We start from the raw sequence: 17,400 nt of genomic DNA, 5'->3' as shown, positions 1-17,400 counted from the left end.
AGAGCCAGAATTTGGGTCCAAAATATGGTTCATGTATCGAATTTGGGATGTTTGGGATATTTTCAAAACTACTGGGGGGTTTGGGCAAAATGTGACGCACCGCCGCTTTCAGTAATTGACATATTTTTGGGAAAAAAATTCGGAATTTCTAACTGTGAATAGGTGCAGAGAGCCAGAATTTGGGTCCAAAATATGGCTCAGGTATCGAATTTGGGATGTTTGGGATATTTTGTAAACTGCTGGGGGGTTTGGGCAAAATTTGACCTACCGCCGCTTTCAGTAATTGGCATATTTTTGGGATAAAAATTCGGAATTTTAAACTGCGAAAAGGTGCAGCGAGCCAGAATTTGGGTCCAAAATATGGCTCAGGTATCGAATTTGGGATGTATGGGATATTTTGAAAACTGCAGGGGGGTTGGGGCAGAATGTGACCCACCGCCGCTTTCAGTAATTGGCATATTTTTGGTATAAAATGTCGGAATTTCCAACTGCGAATAGGTGCAGAGAGGTTTGGGTCCAAAATATGGTTCATGTATGGAATTTGGGATGTTTGGGATATTTTGAAACCTGCAGGCGGGTTTGGGCAAAATGTGACCCACCGCCCATTCAGTAATTGGCATATTTTTGGTATAAAACCCGGAATTTCAAACAGCGAATAGGTGCAGAGAGCCAGAATTTGGTTCCAAAATATATCTCAGGTATCGAATTTGGGATATTTTGAAAACTGCAGGGGGGATTGGGCAAAATGTGACCCACCACCGCTTTCAGTAATTGGCAGACTTTTGGTATAAAAAGTCGGAATTTCAAATTGCGAATAGGTGCAGAGAGCCAGAATTTGGGTCCAAAATATGGTTCATGCATCGAATTTGGGATGTTTGGTATATTTTGAAAACTACAGGGGGGGTTTGGGCAAAATGTGACACACCGCTGCTTTCAGTAGTTAACATATTTTTGGTACAAAAAGTCGGAATTTCAAACTGCGAATAGGTGCAGAGAGCCAGAATTTGGGTCCAAAATATGGCTCAGGTACCGAATTTGGGATGTTTGGGATATTTTGAAAACTGCAGATGCGTTTGGGCAAAATGTGACCCACCGCGGCGTTCAGTAATTGGCATATTTTTGGTATAAAAATCGGAATTTAAAACTGCGAATAGGTGCAGAGAGCCAGAATTTGGGTCCAAAATATGGCTAAGGTATCGAATTTGGGATGTTTGGGATATTTTGAGAACTGCAGGAGGGGTTGGGCATAATTTGACCCACCCCCGCTTTCAGTAATTGGCATATTTTTGTTATAAAAATTCGGAATTTAAAACTGCGAATAGGTGCAGAGAGCCAGAATTTGGGTCCAAAATATGGCTCAGGTATCGAACTTGGGATTTTGAGATATTTTGAAAACTGCAGGGGGGTTTGGGCAAAATGTGACCCACCGCCGCTTTCAGTAATTGGCATATTTTTTTGTATAAAAATTCGGAATTTCAAACTGCGAATAGGTGCAGAGAGCTAGAATTTGGGTCCAAAATATATCTCAGGTATCGAATTTGGGATATTTTGAAAACTGCAGGGGGGATTGGGCAAAATGTGACCCACCACAGCTTTCAGTAATTGGCATATTTTTGGTATAAAAAGTCGGAATTTCCAACTGCGAATAGGTGCAGAGAGAGAGAATTTGGGTCCAAAATATGGTTCATGTATGGAATTTGGGATGTTTGGGACATTTTGAAACCTGCAGGCAGGTTTGGGCAAAATGTGACCCACCGCCCTTTCAGTAATTGGCATATTTTTGGGATAAAAATTCGTAATTTCAAACTGCGAATAGGTGCAGAGAGCTAGAATTTGGGTCCAAAATATATCTCAGGTATCGAATTTGGGATATTTTGAAAACTGCAGGAGGGATTGGGCAAAATGTGACCCACCACCGCTATCAGTAATTGGCAGACTTTTGGTATAAAAAGTCGGAATTTCAAATTGCGAATAGGTGCAGAGAGCCAGAATTTGGTTCCAAAATATGGTTCATGCAATAATTTGGGATGTTTGGTATATTTTGAAAACTACAGGGGGGTTTGGGCAAAATGTGACACACCGCCGCTTTCAGTAATTAACATATTTTTGGTACAAAAAGTCGGAATTTCAAACTGCGAATAGGTGCAGAGAGCCAGAATTTGGGTCCAAAATATGGCTCAGGTATCGAATTTGGGATGTTTGGAATATTTTGTAAACTGCTGGGGGGTTTGGGCAAAAATTGACCTACCGCCGCTTTCAGTAATTGGCATATTTTTGGGATAAAAATTCGGAATTTTAAACTGCGAAAAGGTGCAGCGAGCCAGAATTTAGGTCCAAAATATGGCTAAGGTATCGAATTTGGGATGTTTGGGATATTTTGAAAACTGCAGATGCGTTTGGGCAAAATGTGACCCACCGCAGCGTTCAGTAATTGGCATATTTTGGTATAAAAAGTCGGAATTTAAAACTGCGAATAGGTGCAGAGAGCCAGAATTTGGGTCCAAAATATGGCTAAGGTATCGAATTTGGGATGTTTGGGATATTTTGAGAACTGCAGGAGGGGTTGGGCATAATTTGACCCACCCCCGCTTTCAGTAATTGGCATATTTTTGTTATAAAAATTCGGAATTTAAAACTGCGAATAGGTGCAGAGAGCCAGAATTTGGGTCTAAAATATGGCTCAGGTATCGAACTTGGGATTTTGAGATATTTTGAAAACTGCAAGGGGGTTTGGGCAAAATGTGACCCACCGCCGCTTTCAGTAATTGGCATATTTTTTGTATAAAAATTCGGAATTTCAAACTGCGAATAGGTGCAGAGAGCTAGAATTTGGGTCCAAAATATATCCCAGGTATCGAATTTGGGATATTTTGAAAACTGCAGGGGGGATTGGGCAAAATGTGACCCACCACAGCTTTCAGTAATTGGCATATTTTTGGTATAAAAAGTCGGAATTTCCAACTGCGAATAGGTGCAGAGAGAGAGAATTTGGGTCCAAAATATGGTTCATGTATGGAATTTGGGATGTTTGGGACATTTTGAAACCTGCAGGCAGGTTTGGGCAAAATGTGACCCACCGCCCTTTCAGTAATTGGCATATTTTTGGGATAAAAATTCGGAATTTCAAACTGCGAATAGGTGCAGAGAGCTAGAATTTGGGTCCAAAATATATCTCAGGTATCGAATTTGGGATATTTTGAAAACTGCAGGAGGGATTGGGCAAAATGTGACCCACCACCGCTATCAGTAATTGGCAGACTTTTGGTATAAAAAGTCGGAATTTCAAATTGCGAATAGGTGCAGAGAGCCAGAATTTGGGTCCAAAATATGGTTCATGCAATAATTTGGGATGTTTGGTATATTTTGAAAACTACAGGGGGGTTTGGGCAAAATGTGACACACCGCCGCTTTCAGTAATTAACATATTTTTGGTACAAAAAGTCGGAATTTCAAACTGCGAATAGGTGCAGAGAGCCAGAATTTGGGTCCAAAATATGGCTCAGGTATCGAATTTGGGATGTTTGGAATATTTTGTAAACTGCTGGGGGGTTTGGGCAAAAATTGACCTACCGCCGCTTTCAGTAATTGGCATATTTTTCGGATAAAAATTCGGAATTTTAAACAGCGAAAAGGTGCAGCGAGCCAGAATTTAGGTCCAAAATATGGCTAAGGTATCGAATTTGGGATGTTTGGGATATTTTGAAAACTGCAGATGCGTTTGGGCAAAATGTGACCCACCGCGTCGTTCAGTAATTGGCATATTTTGGTATAAAAAGTCGGAATTTAAAACTGCGAATAGGTGCAGAGAGCCAGAATTTGGGTCCAAAATATGGCTAAGGTATCGAATTTGGGATGTTTGGGATATTTTGAGAACTGCAGGAGGGGTTGGGCAAAATTTGACCCACCCTCGCTTTCAGTAATTGGCATATTTTTTGTATAAAAATTCGGAATTTCAAACTGCGAATAGGTGCAGAGAGCCAGAATTTGGGTCCAAAATATATCTCAGGTATCGAATTTGAGATATTTTGAAAACTGCAGGGGGGATTGGGCAAAATGTGACCCACCACCGCTTTCAGTAATTGGCATATTTTTGGTATAAAAAGTCGGAATTTCCAACTGCGAATAAGTGCAGAGAGAGAGAATTTGGGTCCAAAATATGGTTCATGTATGGAATTTGGGATGTTTGGGATATTTTGAAACCTGCAGGCGGGTTTGGGCAAAATGTGACCCACCGCCCTTTCAGTAATTGGCATATTTTTGGTATAAAACCCGGAATTTCAAACAGCGAATAGGTGCAGAGAGCCAGAATTTGGTTCCAAAATATATCTCAGGTATCGAATTTGGGATATTTTGAAAACTGCAGGGGGGATTGGGCAAAATGTGACCCACCACCGCTTTCAGTAATTGGCAGACTTTTGGTATAAAAAGTCGGAATTTCAAATTGCGAATAGGTGCAGAGAGCCAGAATTTGGGTCCAAAATATGGTTCATGCATCGAATTTGGGATGTTTGGTATATTTTGAAAACTACAGGGGGGTTTGGGCAAAATGTGACACACCGCCGCTTTCAGTAATTAACATATTTTTGGTACAAAAAGTCGGAATTTCAAACTGCGAATAGGTGCAGAGAGCCAGAATTTGGGTCCAAAATATGGCTCAGGTATCGAATTTGGGATGTTTGGGATATTTTGAAAACTGCAGATGCGTTTGGGCAAAATGTGACCCACCGCGGCGTTCAGTAATTGGCATATTTTTGGTATAAAAAGTCGGAATTTAAAACTGCGAATAGGTGCAGAGAGCCAGAATTTGTGTCCAAAATATGGCAAAGGTATCGAATTTGGGATGTTTGGGATATTTTGAGAACTGCAGGAGGGGTTGGGCAAAATTTGACCCACCCCCGCTTTCAGTAATTGGCATATTTTTGTTATAAAAATTCGGAATTTAAAACTGCGAATAGGTGCAGAGAGCCAGAATTTGGGTCCAAAATATGGCTCAGGTATCGAACTTGGGATTTTGAGATATTTTGAAAACTGCAGGGGGGGTTTGGGCAAAATGTGACCCACCGCCGCTTTCAGTAATTGGCATATTTTTGGTATAAAAATTCGGAATTTCAAACTGCGAATAGGTGCAGAGAGCCAGAATTTGGTTCCAAAATATATCTCAGGTATCGAATTTGGGATATTTTGAAAACTGCAGGGGGGATTGGGCAAAATGTGACCCACCACCGCTTTCAGTAATTGGCAGACTTTTGGTATAAAAAGTCGGAATTTCAAATTGCGAATAGGTGCAGAGAGCCAGAATTTGGGTCCAAAATATGGTTCATGCATCGAATTTGGGATGTTTGGTATATTTTGAAAACTACAGGGGGGTTTGGGCAAAATGTGACACACCGCTGCTTTCAGTAATTAACATATTTTTGGTACAAAAAGTCGGAATTTCAAACTGCGAATAGGTGCAGAGAGCCAGAATTTGGGTCCAAAATATGGCTCAGGTACCGAATTTGGGATGTTTGGAATATTTTGAAAACTGCAGATGCGTTTGGGCAAAATGTGACCCACCGCGGCGTTCAGTAATTGGCATATTTTTGGTATAAAAAGTCGGAATTTAAAACTGCGAATAGGTGCAGAGAGCCAGAATTTGGGTCCAAAATATGGCTAAGGTATCGAATTTGGGATGTTTGGGATATTTTGAGAACTGCAGGAGGGGTCGGGCATAATTTGACCCACCCCCGCTTTCAGTAATTGGCATATTTTTGTTATAAAAATTCGGAATTTAAAACTGCGAATAGGTGCAGAGAGCCAGAATTTGGGTCCAAAATATGGCTAAGGTATCGAATTTGGGATGTTTGGGATATTTTGAGAACTGCAGGAGGGGTCGGGCATAATTTGACCCACCCCCGCTTTCAGTAATTGGCATATTTTTGTTATAAAAATTCGGAATTTAAAACTGCGAATAGGTGCAGAGAGCCAGAATTTGGGTCCAAAATATGGCTCAGGTATCGAACTTGGGATTTTGAGATATTTTGAAAACTGCAGGGGGGTTTGGGCAGAATGTGACCCACCGCCGCTTTCAGTAATTGGCATATTTTTGGTATAAAAAGTCGGAATTTCCAACTGCGAATAGGTGCAGAGAGAGAGAATTTGGGTCCAAAATATGGTTCATGTATGGAATTTGGGATGTTTGGGATATTTTGAAACCTGCAGGCGGGTTTGAGCAAAATGTGTCCCACCGCCCTTTCAGTAATTGGCATATTTTTGGTATAAAACCCGGAATTTCAAACAGCGAATAGGTGCAGAAAGCCAGAATTTGGTTCCAAAATATATCTCAGGTATCGAATTTGGGATATTTTGAAAACTGCAGGGGGGATTGGGCAAAATGTGACCAACCACCGCTTTCAGTAATTGGCAGACTTTTGGTATAAAAAGTCGGAATTTCAAATTGCGAATAGGTGCAGAGAGCCAGAATTTGGGTCCAAAATATGGTTCATGCATCGAATTTGGGATGTTTGGTATATTTTGAAAACTACAGGGGGGTTTAAGCAAAATGTGACACACCGCCGCTTTCAGTAATTAACATATTTTTGGTACAAAAAGTCGGAATTTCAAGCTGCGAATAGGTGCAGAGAGCCAGAATTTGGGTCCAAAATATGGTTCATGTATCGAATTTGGGATGTTTGGGATATTTTCAAAACTACTGGGGGGTTTGGGCAAAATGTGACGCACCGCCGCTTTCAGTAATTGACATATTTTTGGGACAAAAATTCGGAATTTCTAACTGTGAATAGGTGCAGAGAGCCAGAATTTGGGTCCAAAATATGGCTCAGGTATCGAATTTGGGATGTTTGGGATATTTTGTAAACTGCTGGGGGGTTTGGGCAAAATTTGACCTACCGCCGCTTTCAGTAATTGGCATATTTTTGGGATAAAAATTCGGAATTTTAAACTGCGAAAAGGTGCAGCGAGCCAGAATTTGGGTCCAAAATATGGCTCAGGTATCGAATTTGGGATGTATGGGATATTTTGAAAACTGCAGGGGGGTTTGGGCAGAATGTGACCCACCGCCGCTTTCAGTATTTGGCATATTTTTGGTATAAAAAGTCGGAATTTCCAACTGCGAATAGGTGCAGAGAGAGAGAATTTGGGTCCAAAATATGGTTCATGTATGGAATTTGGGATGTTTGGGATATTTTGAAACCTGCAGGCGGGTTTGAGCAAAATGTGACCCACCGCCCTTTCAGTAATTGGCATATTTTTGGTATAAAACCCGGAATTTCAAACAGCGAATAGGTGCAGAGAGCCAGAATTTGGTTCCAAAATATATCTCAGGTATCGAATTTGGGATATTTTGAAAACTGCAGGGGGGATTGGGCAAAATGTGACCAACCACCGCTTTCAGTAATTGGCAGACTTTTGGTATAAAAAGTCGGAATTTCAAATTGCGAATAGGTGCAGAGAGCCAGAATTTGGGTCCAAAATATGGTTCATGCATCGAATTTGGGATGTTTGGTATATTTTGAAAACTACAGGGGGGTTTGGGCAAAATGTGACACACCGCCGCTTTCAGTAATTAACATATTTTTGGTACAAAAAGTCGGAATTTCAAACTGCGAATAGGTGCAGAGAGCCAGAATTTGGGTCCAAAATATGGCTCAGGTATCGAATTTGGGATGTTTGGGATATTTTGAAAACTGCAGATGCGTTTGGGCAAAATGTGACCCACCGCGGCGTTCAGTAATTGGCATATTTTTGGTATAAAAAGTCGGAATTTAAAACTGCGAATAGGTGCAGAGAGCCTGAATTTGGTTCCAAAATATGGTTCATGTATCGAATTTGGGATGTTTGGGATATTTTCAAAACTACTGGGGGGTTTGGGCAAAATGTGACACACTGCCGCTTTCAGTAATTGACATATTTTTCGTACAAAAATTCGGAATTTCTAACTGCGAATAGGTGCAGAGTGCCAGAATTTGGGTCCAAAATATGCCTCAGGTAACGAATTTGGGATGTTTGGGATATTTTGTAAACTGTTGGGGGGTTTGGGCAAAATTTGACCTACCGCCGCTTTCAGTAATTGGCATATTTTTGGGATAAAAATTCGGAATTTTAAACTGCGAAAAGGTGCAGCGAGCCAGAATTTGGGTCCAAAATATGGCTCAGGTATCGAATTTGGGATGTATGGGATATTTTGAAAACTGCAGGGGGGTTTGGGCAGAATGTGACCCACCGCCGCTTTCAGTAATTGGCATATTTTTGGTATAAAAAGTCGGAATTTCCAACTGCGAATAGGTGCAGAGAGGTTTGGGTCCAAAATATGGTTCATGTATGGAATTTGGGATGTTTGGGATATTTTGAAACCTGCAGGCGGGTTTGGGCAAAATGTGACCCACCGCCCTTTCAGTAATTGGCATATTTTTGGTATAAAACCCGGAATTTCAAACAGCGAATAGGTGCAGAGAGCCAGAATTTGGTTCCAAAATATATCTCAGGTATCGAATTTGGGATATTTTGAAAACTGCAGGGGGGATTGGGCAAAATGTGACCCACCACCGCTTTCAGTAATTGGCAGACTTTTGGTATAAAAAGTCGGAATTTCAAATTGCGAATAGGTGCAGAGAGCCAGAATTTGGGTCCAAAATATGGTTCATGCATCGAATTTGGGATGTTTGGTATATTTTGAAAACTACAGGGGGGTTTGGGCAAAATGTGACACACCGCTGCTTTCAGTAATTAACATATTTTTGGTACAAAAAGTCGGAATTTCAAACTGCGAATAGGTGCAGAGAGCCAGAATTTGGGTCCAAAATATGGCTCAGGTACCGAATTTGGGATGTTTGGGATATTTTGAAAACTGCAGATGCGTTTGGGCAAAATGTGACCCACCGCGGCGTTCAGTAATTGGCATATTTTTGGTATAAAAAGTCGGAATTTAAAACTGCGAATAGGTGCAGAGAGCCAGAATTTGGGTCCAAAATATGGCTAAGGTATCGAATTTGGGATGTTTGGGATATTTTGAGAACTGCAGGAGGGGTCGGGCATAATTTGACCCACCCCCGCTTTCAGTAATTGGCATATTTTTTTGTATAAAAATTCGGAATTTCAAACTGCGAATAGGTGCAGAGAGCTAGAATTTGGGTCCAAAATATATCTCAGGTATCGAATTTGGGATATTTTGAAAACTGCAGGGGGGATTGGGCAAAATGTGACCCACCACAGCTTTCAGTAATTGGCATATTTTTGGTAAAAAAAGTCGGAATTTCCAACTGCGAATAGGTGCAGAGAGAGAGAATTTGGGTCCAAAATATGGTTCATGTATGGAATTTGGGATGTTTGGGACATTTTGAAACCTGCAGGCAGGTTTGGGCAAAATGTGACCCACCGCCCTTTCAGTAATTGGCATATTTTTGGGATAAAAATTCGTAATTTCAAACTGCGAATAGGTGCAGAGAGCTAGAATTTGGGTCCAAAATATATCTCAGGTATCGAATTTGGGATATTTTGAAAACTGCAGGAGGGATTGGGCAAAATGTGACCCACCACCGCTATCAGTAATTGGCAGACTTTTGGTATAAAAAGTCGGAATTTCAAATTGCGAATAGGTGCAGAGAGCCAGAATTTCGTTCCAAAATATGGTTCATGCAATAATTTGGGATGTTTGGTATATTTTGAAAACTACAGGGGGGTTTGGGCAAAATGTGACACACCGCCGCTTTCAGTAATTAACATATTTTTGGTACAAAAATTCGGAATTTCAAACTGCGAATAGGTGCAGAGAGCCAGAATTTGGGTCCAAAATATGGCTCAGGTATCGAATTTGGGATGTTTGGAATATTTTGTAAACTGCTGGGGGGTTTGGGCAAAAATTGACCTACCGCCGCTTTCAGTAATTGGCATATTTTTGGGATAAAAATTCGGAATTTTAAACTGCGAAAAGGTGCAGCGAGCCAGAATTTAGGTCCAAAATATTGCTAAGGTATCGAATTTGGGATGTTTGGGATATTTTGAAAACTGCAGATGCGTTTGGGCAAAATGTGACCCACCGCAGCGTTCAGTAATTGGCATATTTTGGTATAAAAAGTCGGAATTTAAAACTGCGAATAGGTGCAGAGAGCCAGAATTTGGGTCCAAAATATGGCTAAGGTATCGAATTTGGGATGTTTGGGATATTTTGAGAACTGCAGGAGGGGTTGGGCATAATTTGACCCACCCCCGCTTTCATTAATTGGCATATTTTTGTTATAAAAATTCGGAATTTAAAACTGCGAATAGGTGCAGAGAGCCAGAATTTGGGTCTAAAATATGGCTCAGGTATCGAACTTGGGATTTTGAGATATTTTGAAAACTGCAAGGGGGTTTGGGCAAAATGTGACCCACCGCCGCTTTCAGTAATTGGCATATTTTTTGTATAAAAATTCGGAATTTCAAACTGCGAATAGGTGCAGAGAGCTAGAATTTGGGTCCAAAATATATCTCAGGTATCGAATTTGGGATATTTTGAAAACTGCAGGGGGGATTGGGCAAAATGTGACCCACCACAGCTTTCAGTAATTGGCATATTTTTGGTATAAAAAGATGATATTTCCAACTGCGAATAGGTGCAGAGAGAGAGAATTTGGGTCCAAAATATGGTTCATGTATGGAATTTGGGATGTTTGGGACATTTTGAAACCTGCAGGCAGGTTTGGGCAAAATGTGACCCACCGCCCTTTCAGTAATTGGCATATTTTTGGGATAAAAATTCGGAATTTCAAACTGCGAATAGGTGCAGAGAGCCAGAATTTGGGTCCAAAATATATCTCAGGTATCGAATTTGAGATATTTTGAAAACTGCAGGGGGGATTGGGCAAAATGTGACCCACCACCGCTTTCAGTAATTGGCATATTTTTGGTATAAAAAGTCGGAATTTCCAACTGCGAATAAGTGCAGAGAGAGAGAATTTGGGTCCAAAATATGGTTCATGTATGGAATTTGGGATGTTTGGGATATTTTGAAACCTGCAGGCGGGGTTGGGCAAAATGTGACCCACCGCCCTTTCAGTAATTGGCATATTTTTGGTATAAAACCCGGAATTTCAAACAGCGAATAGGTGCAGAGAGCCAGAATTTGGTTCCAAAATATATCTCAGGTATCGAATTTGGGATATTTTGAAAACTGCAGGGGGGATTGGGCAAAATTTGACCCACCACCGCTTTCAGTAATTGGCAGACTTTTGGTATAAAAAGTCGGAATTTCAAATTGCGAATAGGTGCAGAGAGCCAGAATTTGGGTCCAAAATATGGTTCATGCATCGAATTTGGGATGTTTGGTATATTTTGAAAACTACAGGGGGGTTTGGGCAAAATGTGACACACCGCCGCTTTCAGTAATTAACATATTTTTGGTACAAAAAGTCGGAATTTCAAACTGCGAATAGGTGCAGAGAGCCAGAATTTGGGTCCAAAATATGGCTCAGGTATCGAATTTGGGATGTTTGGGATATTTTGAAAACTGCAGATGCGTTTGGGCAAAATGTGACCCACCGCGGCGTTCAGTAATTGGCTTATTTTTGGTATAAAAAGTCGGAATTTAAAACTGCGAATAGGTGCAGAGAGCCAGAATTTGTGTCCAAAATATGGCAAAGGTATCGAATTTTGGATGTTTGGGATATTTTGAGAACTGCAGGAGGGGTTGGGCAAAATTTGACCCACCCCCGCTTTCAGTAATTGGCATATTTTTGTTATAAAAATTCGGAATTTAAAACTGCGAATAGGTGCAGAGAGCCAGAATTTGGGTCCAAAATATGGCTCAGGTATCGAACTTGGGATTTTGAGATATTTTGAAAACTGCAGGGGGGTTTGGGCAAAATGTGACCCACCGCCGCTTTCAGTAATTGGCATATTTTTTGTATAAAAATTCGGAATTTCAAACTGCGAATAGGTGCAGAGAGCTAGAATTTGGGTCCAAAATATATCTCAGGTATCGAATTTGGGATATTTTGAAAACTGCAGGGGGGATTGGGCAAAATGTGACCCACCACCGCTTTCAGTAATTTTCAGACTTTTGGTATAAAAAGTCGGAATTTCAAATTGCGAATAGGTGCAGAGAGCCAGAATTTGGGTCCAAAATATGGTTCATGCATCGAATTTGGGATGTTTGGTATATTTTGAAAACTACAGGGGGGTTTAGGCAAAATGTGACACACCACCGCTTTCAGTAATTAACATATTTTTGGTACAAAAAGTAGGAATTTCAAACTGCGAATAGGTGCAGAGAGCCAGAATTTGGGTCCAAAATATGGCTCAGGTATCGAATTTGGGATGTTTGGGATATTTTGAGAACTGCAGGAGGGGTTGGGCAAAATTTGACCCACCCCTGCTTTCAGTAATTGGCATATTTTTGTTATAAAAATTCGGAATTTAAAACTGCGAATAGGTGCAGAGAGCCAGAATTTGGGTCCAAAATATGGCCCAGGTATCGAATTTGGGATTTTGAGATATTTTGAAAACTGCAGGGGGGTTTGGGCAAAATTATGACCCACCGCCACTTTCAGTAATTGGCATATTTTTTGTATAAAAATTAGGAAGTTCAAACTGCGAATAGGTGCAGAGAGCCAGAATTTGGGTCCAAAATATATCTCAGGTATCGAATTTGGGATATTTTGAAAACTGCAGGGGGGATTGGGCAAAATGTGACCCACCACCGCTTTCAGTAATTGGCAGACTTTTGGTATAAAAATTCGGAATTTCAAATTGCGAATAGGTGCAGAGAGCCAGAATTTGGGTCCAAAATATGGTTCATGGATCGAATTTGGGATTTTTGGTATATTTTGAAAACTACAGGGGGGTTTAAGCAAAATGTGACACACCGCCGCTTTCAGTAATTAACATATTTTTGGTACAAAAAGTCGGAATTTCAAACTGCGAATAGGTGCAGAGAGCCAGAATTTGGGTCCAAAATATGGTTCATGTATCGAATTTGGGATGTTTGGGATATTTTCAAAACTACTGGGGGGTTTGGGCAAAATGTGACGCACCGCCGCTTTCAGTAATTGACATATTTTTGGGAAAAAAATTCGGAATTTCTAACTGTGAATAGGTGCAGAGAGCCAGAATTTGGGTCCAAAATATGGCTCAGGTATCGAATTTGGGATGTTTGGGATATTTTGTAAACTGCTGGGGGGTTTGGGCAAAATTTGACCTACCGCCGCTTTCAGTAATTGGCATATTTTTGGGATAAAAATTCGGAATTTTAAACTGCGAAAAGGTGCAGCGAGCCAGAATTTGGGTCCAAAATATGGCTCAGGTATCGAATTTGGGATGTATGGGATATTTTGAAAACTGCAGGGGGGTTTGGGCAGAATGTGACCCACCGCCGCTTTCAGTAATTGGCATATTTTTGGTATAAAAAGTCGGAATTTCCAACTGCGAATAGGTGCAGAGAGAGAGAATTTGGGTCCAAAATATGGTTCATGTATGGAATTTGGGATGTTTGGGATATTTTGAAACCTGCAGGCGGGTTTGAGCAAAATGTTACCCACCGCCCTTTCAGTAATTGGCATATTTTTGGTATAAAACCCGGAATTTCAAACAGCGAATAGGTGCAGAGAGCCAGAATTTGGTTCCAAAATATATCTCAGGTATCGAATTTGGGATATTTTGAAAACTGCAGGGGGGATTGGGCAAAATGTGACCAACCACCGCTTTCAGTAATTGGCAGACTTTTGGTATAAAAAGTCGGAATTTCAAATTGCGAATAGGTGCAGAGAGCCAGAATTTGGGTCCAAAATATGGTTCATGCATCGAATTTGGGATGTTTGGTATATTTTGAAAACTACAGGGGGGTTTAAGCAAAATGTGACACACCGCCGCTTTCAGTAATTAACATATTTTTGGTACAAAAAGTCGGAATTTCAAGCTGCGAATAGGTGCAGAGAGCCAGAATTTGGGTCCAAAATATGGTTCATGTATCGAATTTGGGATGTTTGGGATATTTTCAAAACTACTGGGGGGTTTGGGCAAAATGTGACGCACCGCCGCTTTCAGTAATTGACATATTTTTGGGACAAAAATTCGGAATTTCTAACTGTGAATAGGTGCAGAGAGCCAGAATTTGGGTCCAAAATATGGCTCAGGTATCGAATTTGGGATGTTTGGGATATTTTGTAAACTGCTGGGGGGTTTGGGCAAAATTTGACCTACCGCCGCTTTCAGTAATTGGCATGTTTTTGGGATAAAAATTCGGAATTTTAAACTGCGAAAAGGTGCAGCGAGCCAGAATTTGGGTCCAAAATATGGCTCAGGTATCGAATTTGGGATGTATGGGATATTTTGAAAACTGCAGGGGGGTTTGGGCAGAATGTGACCCACCGCCGCTTTCAGTAATTGGCATATTTTTGGTATAAAAAGTCGGAATTTCCAACTGCGAATAGGTGCAGAGAGAGAGAATTTGGGTCCAAAATATGGTTCATGTATGGAATTTGGGATGTTTGCGATATTTTGAAACCTGCAGGCGGGTTTGAGCAAAATGTGACCCACCGCCCTTTCAGTAATTGGCATATTTTTGGTATAAAACCCGGAATTTCAAACAGCGAATAGGTGCAGAGAGCCAGAATTTGGTTCCAAAATATATCTCAGGTATCGAATTTGGGATATTTTGAAAACTGCAGGGGGGATTGGGCAAAATGTGACCAACCACCGCTTTCAGTAATTGGCAGACTTTTGGTATAAAAAGTCGGAATTTCAAATTGCGAATAGGTGCAGAGAGCCAGAATTTGGGTCCAAAATATGGTTCATGCATCGAATTTGGGATGTTTGGTATATTTTGAAAACTACAGGGGGGTTTGGGCAAAATGTGACACACCGCCGCTTTCAGTAATTAACATATTTTTGGTACAAAAAGTCGGAATTTCAAACTGCGAATAGGTGCAGAGAGCCAGAATTTGGGTCCAAAATATGGCTCAGGTATCGAATTTGGGATGTTTGGGATATTTTGAAAACTGCAGATGCGTTTGGGCAAAATGTGACCCACCGCGGCGTTCAGTAATTGGCATATTTTTGGTATAAAAAGTCGGAATTTAAAACTGCGAATAGGTGCAGAGAGCCAGACTTTGGGTCCAAAATATGGTTAAGGTATCGAATTTGGGATGTTTGGGATATTTTGAGAACTGCAGGAGGGGTTGGGCAAAATTTGACCCACCCCCGCTTTCAGTAATTGGCATATTTTTGTTATAAAAATTCGGAATTTAAAACTGCGAATAGGTGCAGAGAGCCAGAATTTGGGTCCAAAATATGGCTCAGGTATCGAACTTGGGATTTTGAGATATTTTGAAAACTGCAAGGGGGTTTGGGCAAAATGTGACCCACCGCCGCTTTCAGTAATTGGCATATTTTTTGTATAAAAATTCGGAATTTCAAACTGCGAATAGGTGCAGAGAGCTAGAATTTGGGTCCAAAATATATCTCAGGTATCGAATTTGGGATATTTTGAAAACTGCAGGGGGGATTGGGCAAAATTTGACCCACCCCCGCTTTCAGTAATTGGCATATTTTTGTTATAAAAATTCGGAATTTCAAACTGCGAATAGGTGCAGAGAGCCAGAATTTGGGTCCAAAATATGGCTCAGGTATCGAATTTGGGATGTTTGGAATATTTTGTAAACTGCTGGGGGGTTTGGGCAAAAATTGACCTACCGCTGCTTTCAGTAATTGGCATATTTTTGGGATAAAAATTCGGAATTTTAAACTGCGAAAAGGTGCAGCGAGCCAGAATTTGGGTCCAAAATATGGCTAAGGTATCGAATTTGGGATGTTTGGGATATTTTGAAAACTGCAGATGCGTTTGGGCAAAATGTGACCCACCGCGGCGTTCAGTAATTGGCATATTTTGGTATAAAAAGTCGGAATTTAAAACTGCGAATAGGTGCAGAGAGCCAGAATTTGGGTCCAAAATATGGCTAAGGTATCGAATTTGGGATGTTTGGGATATTTTGAGAACTGCAGGAGGGGTTGGGCAAAATTTGACCCACCCCCCGCTTTCAGTAATTGGCATATTTTTTGTATAAAAATTCGGAATTTCAAACTGCGAATAGGTGCAAAGAGCCAGAATTTGGGTCCATAATATATCTCAGGTATCGAATTTGGGATATTTTGAAAACTGCAGGGGGGATTGGGCAAAATGTGACCCACCACCGCTTTCAGTAATTGGCATATTTTTGGTATAAAAAGTCGGAATTTCCAACTGCGAATAGGTGCAGAGAGAGAGAATTTGGGTCCAAAATATGGTTCATGTATGGAATTTGGGATGTTTGGGATATTTTGAAACCTGCAAGCGGGTTTGGGCAAAATGTGACCCACCGCCCTTTCAGTAATTGGCATATTTTTGGTATAAAACCCGGAATTTCAAACAGCTAATAGGTGCAGAGAGCCAGAATTTGGTTCCAAAATATATCTCAGGTATCGAATTTGGGATATTTTGAAAACTGCAGGGGGGATTGGGCAAAATGTGACCCACCACCGCTTTCAGTAATTGGCAGACTTTTGGTATAAAAAGTCGGAATTTCAAATTGCGAATAGGTGCAGAGAGCCAGAATTTGGGTCCAAAATATGGCCCAGGTATCGAATTTGGGATTTTGAGATATTTTGAAAACTGCAGGGGGGTTTGGGCAAAATGTGACCCACCGCCACTTTCAGTAATTGGCATATTTTTTGTATAAAAATTCGGAATTTCAAACTGCGAATAGGTGCAGAGAGTCAGAATTTGGGTCCAAAATATATCTCAGGTATCGAATTTAGGATATTTTGAAAACTGCAGGGGGGATTGGACAAAATGTGAACCACCACCGCTTTCAGTAATTGGCAGACTTTTGGTATAAAAAGTCGGAATTTCAAATTGCGAATAGGTGCAGAGAGCCAGAATTTGGGTCCAAAATATGGTTCATGCATCGAATTTGGGATGTTTGGTATATTTTGAAAACTACAGGGGGGTTTAAGCAAAATGTGACACACCGCGGCTTTCAGTAATTAACATATTTTTGGTACAAAAAGTCGGAATTTCAAACTGCGAATAGGTGCAGAGAGCCAGAATTTGGGTCCAAAATATGGCTCAGGTATCGAATTTGAGATGTTTGGGATATTTTGAAAACTGCTGGGGGGTTTGGGCAAATGTGACCCACCGCCACTTTCAGTAATTGGCATTTTTTGGTATAAAAAGTGGGAATTTCAAACTGCTAATAGGTGCAGAGAGCCAGAATTTGGGTCCAAAATATGGCTTAGGTATCGAATTTAGGATGTTTGGAATATTTTGAAAATTGCAGGGGGGTTTGGGCAAAATGTGACCCACCGCCGCTTTTAGTAATTGGCATATTTTGGTACAAAAAAGTCGGAATTTCAAACTGCGGATAGGTGCAGAGAGCCAGAATTTGGGTCCAA

This window comes from Procambarus clarkii, chromosome 77 (genome assembly GCF_040958095.1).
Source record: "Procambarus clarkii isolate CNS0578487 chromosome 77, FALCON_Pclarkii_2.0, whole genome shotgun sequence".
Lineage (NCBI taxonomy): Eukaryota > Metazoa > Arthropoda > Malacostraca > Decapoda > Cambaridae > Procambarus > Procambarus clarkii.
Note: the sequence above shows the minus strand (reverse complement) of the source record.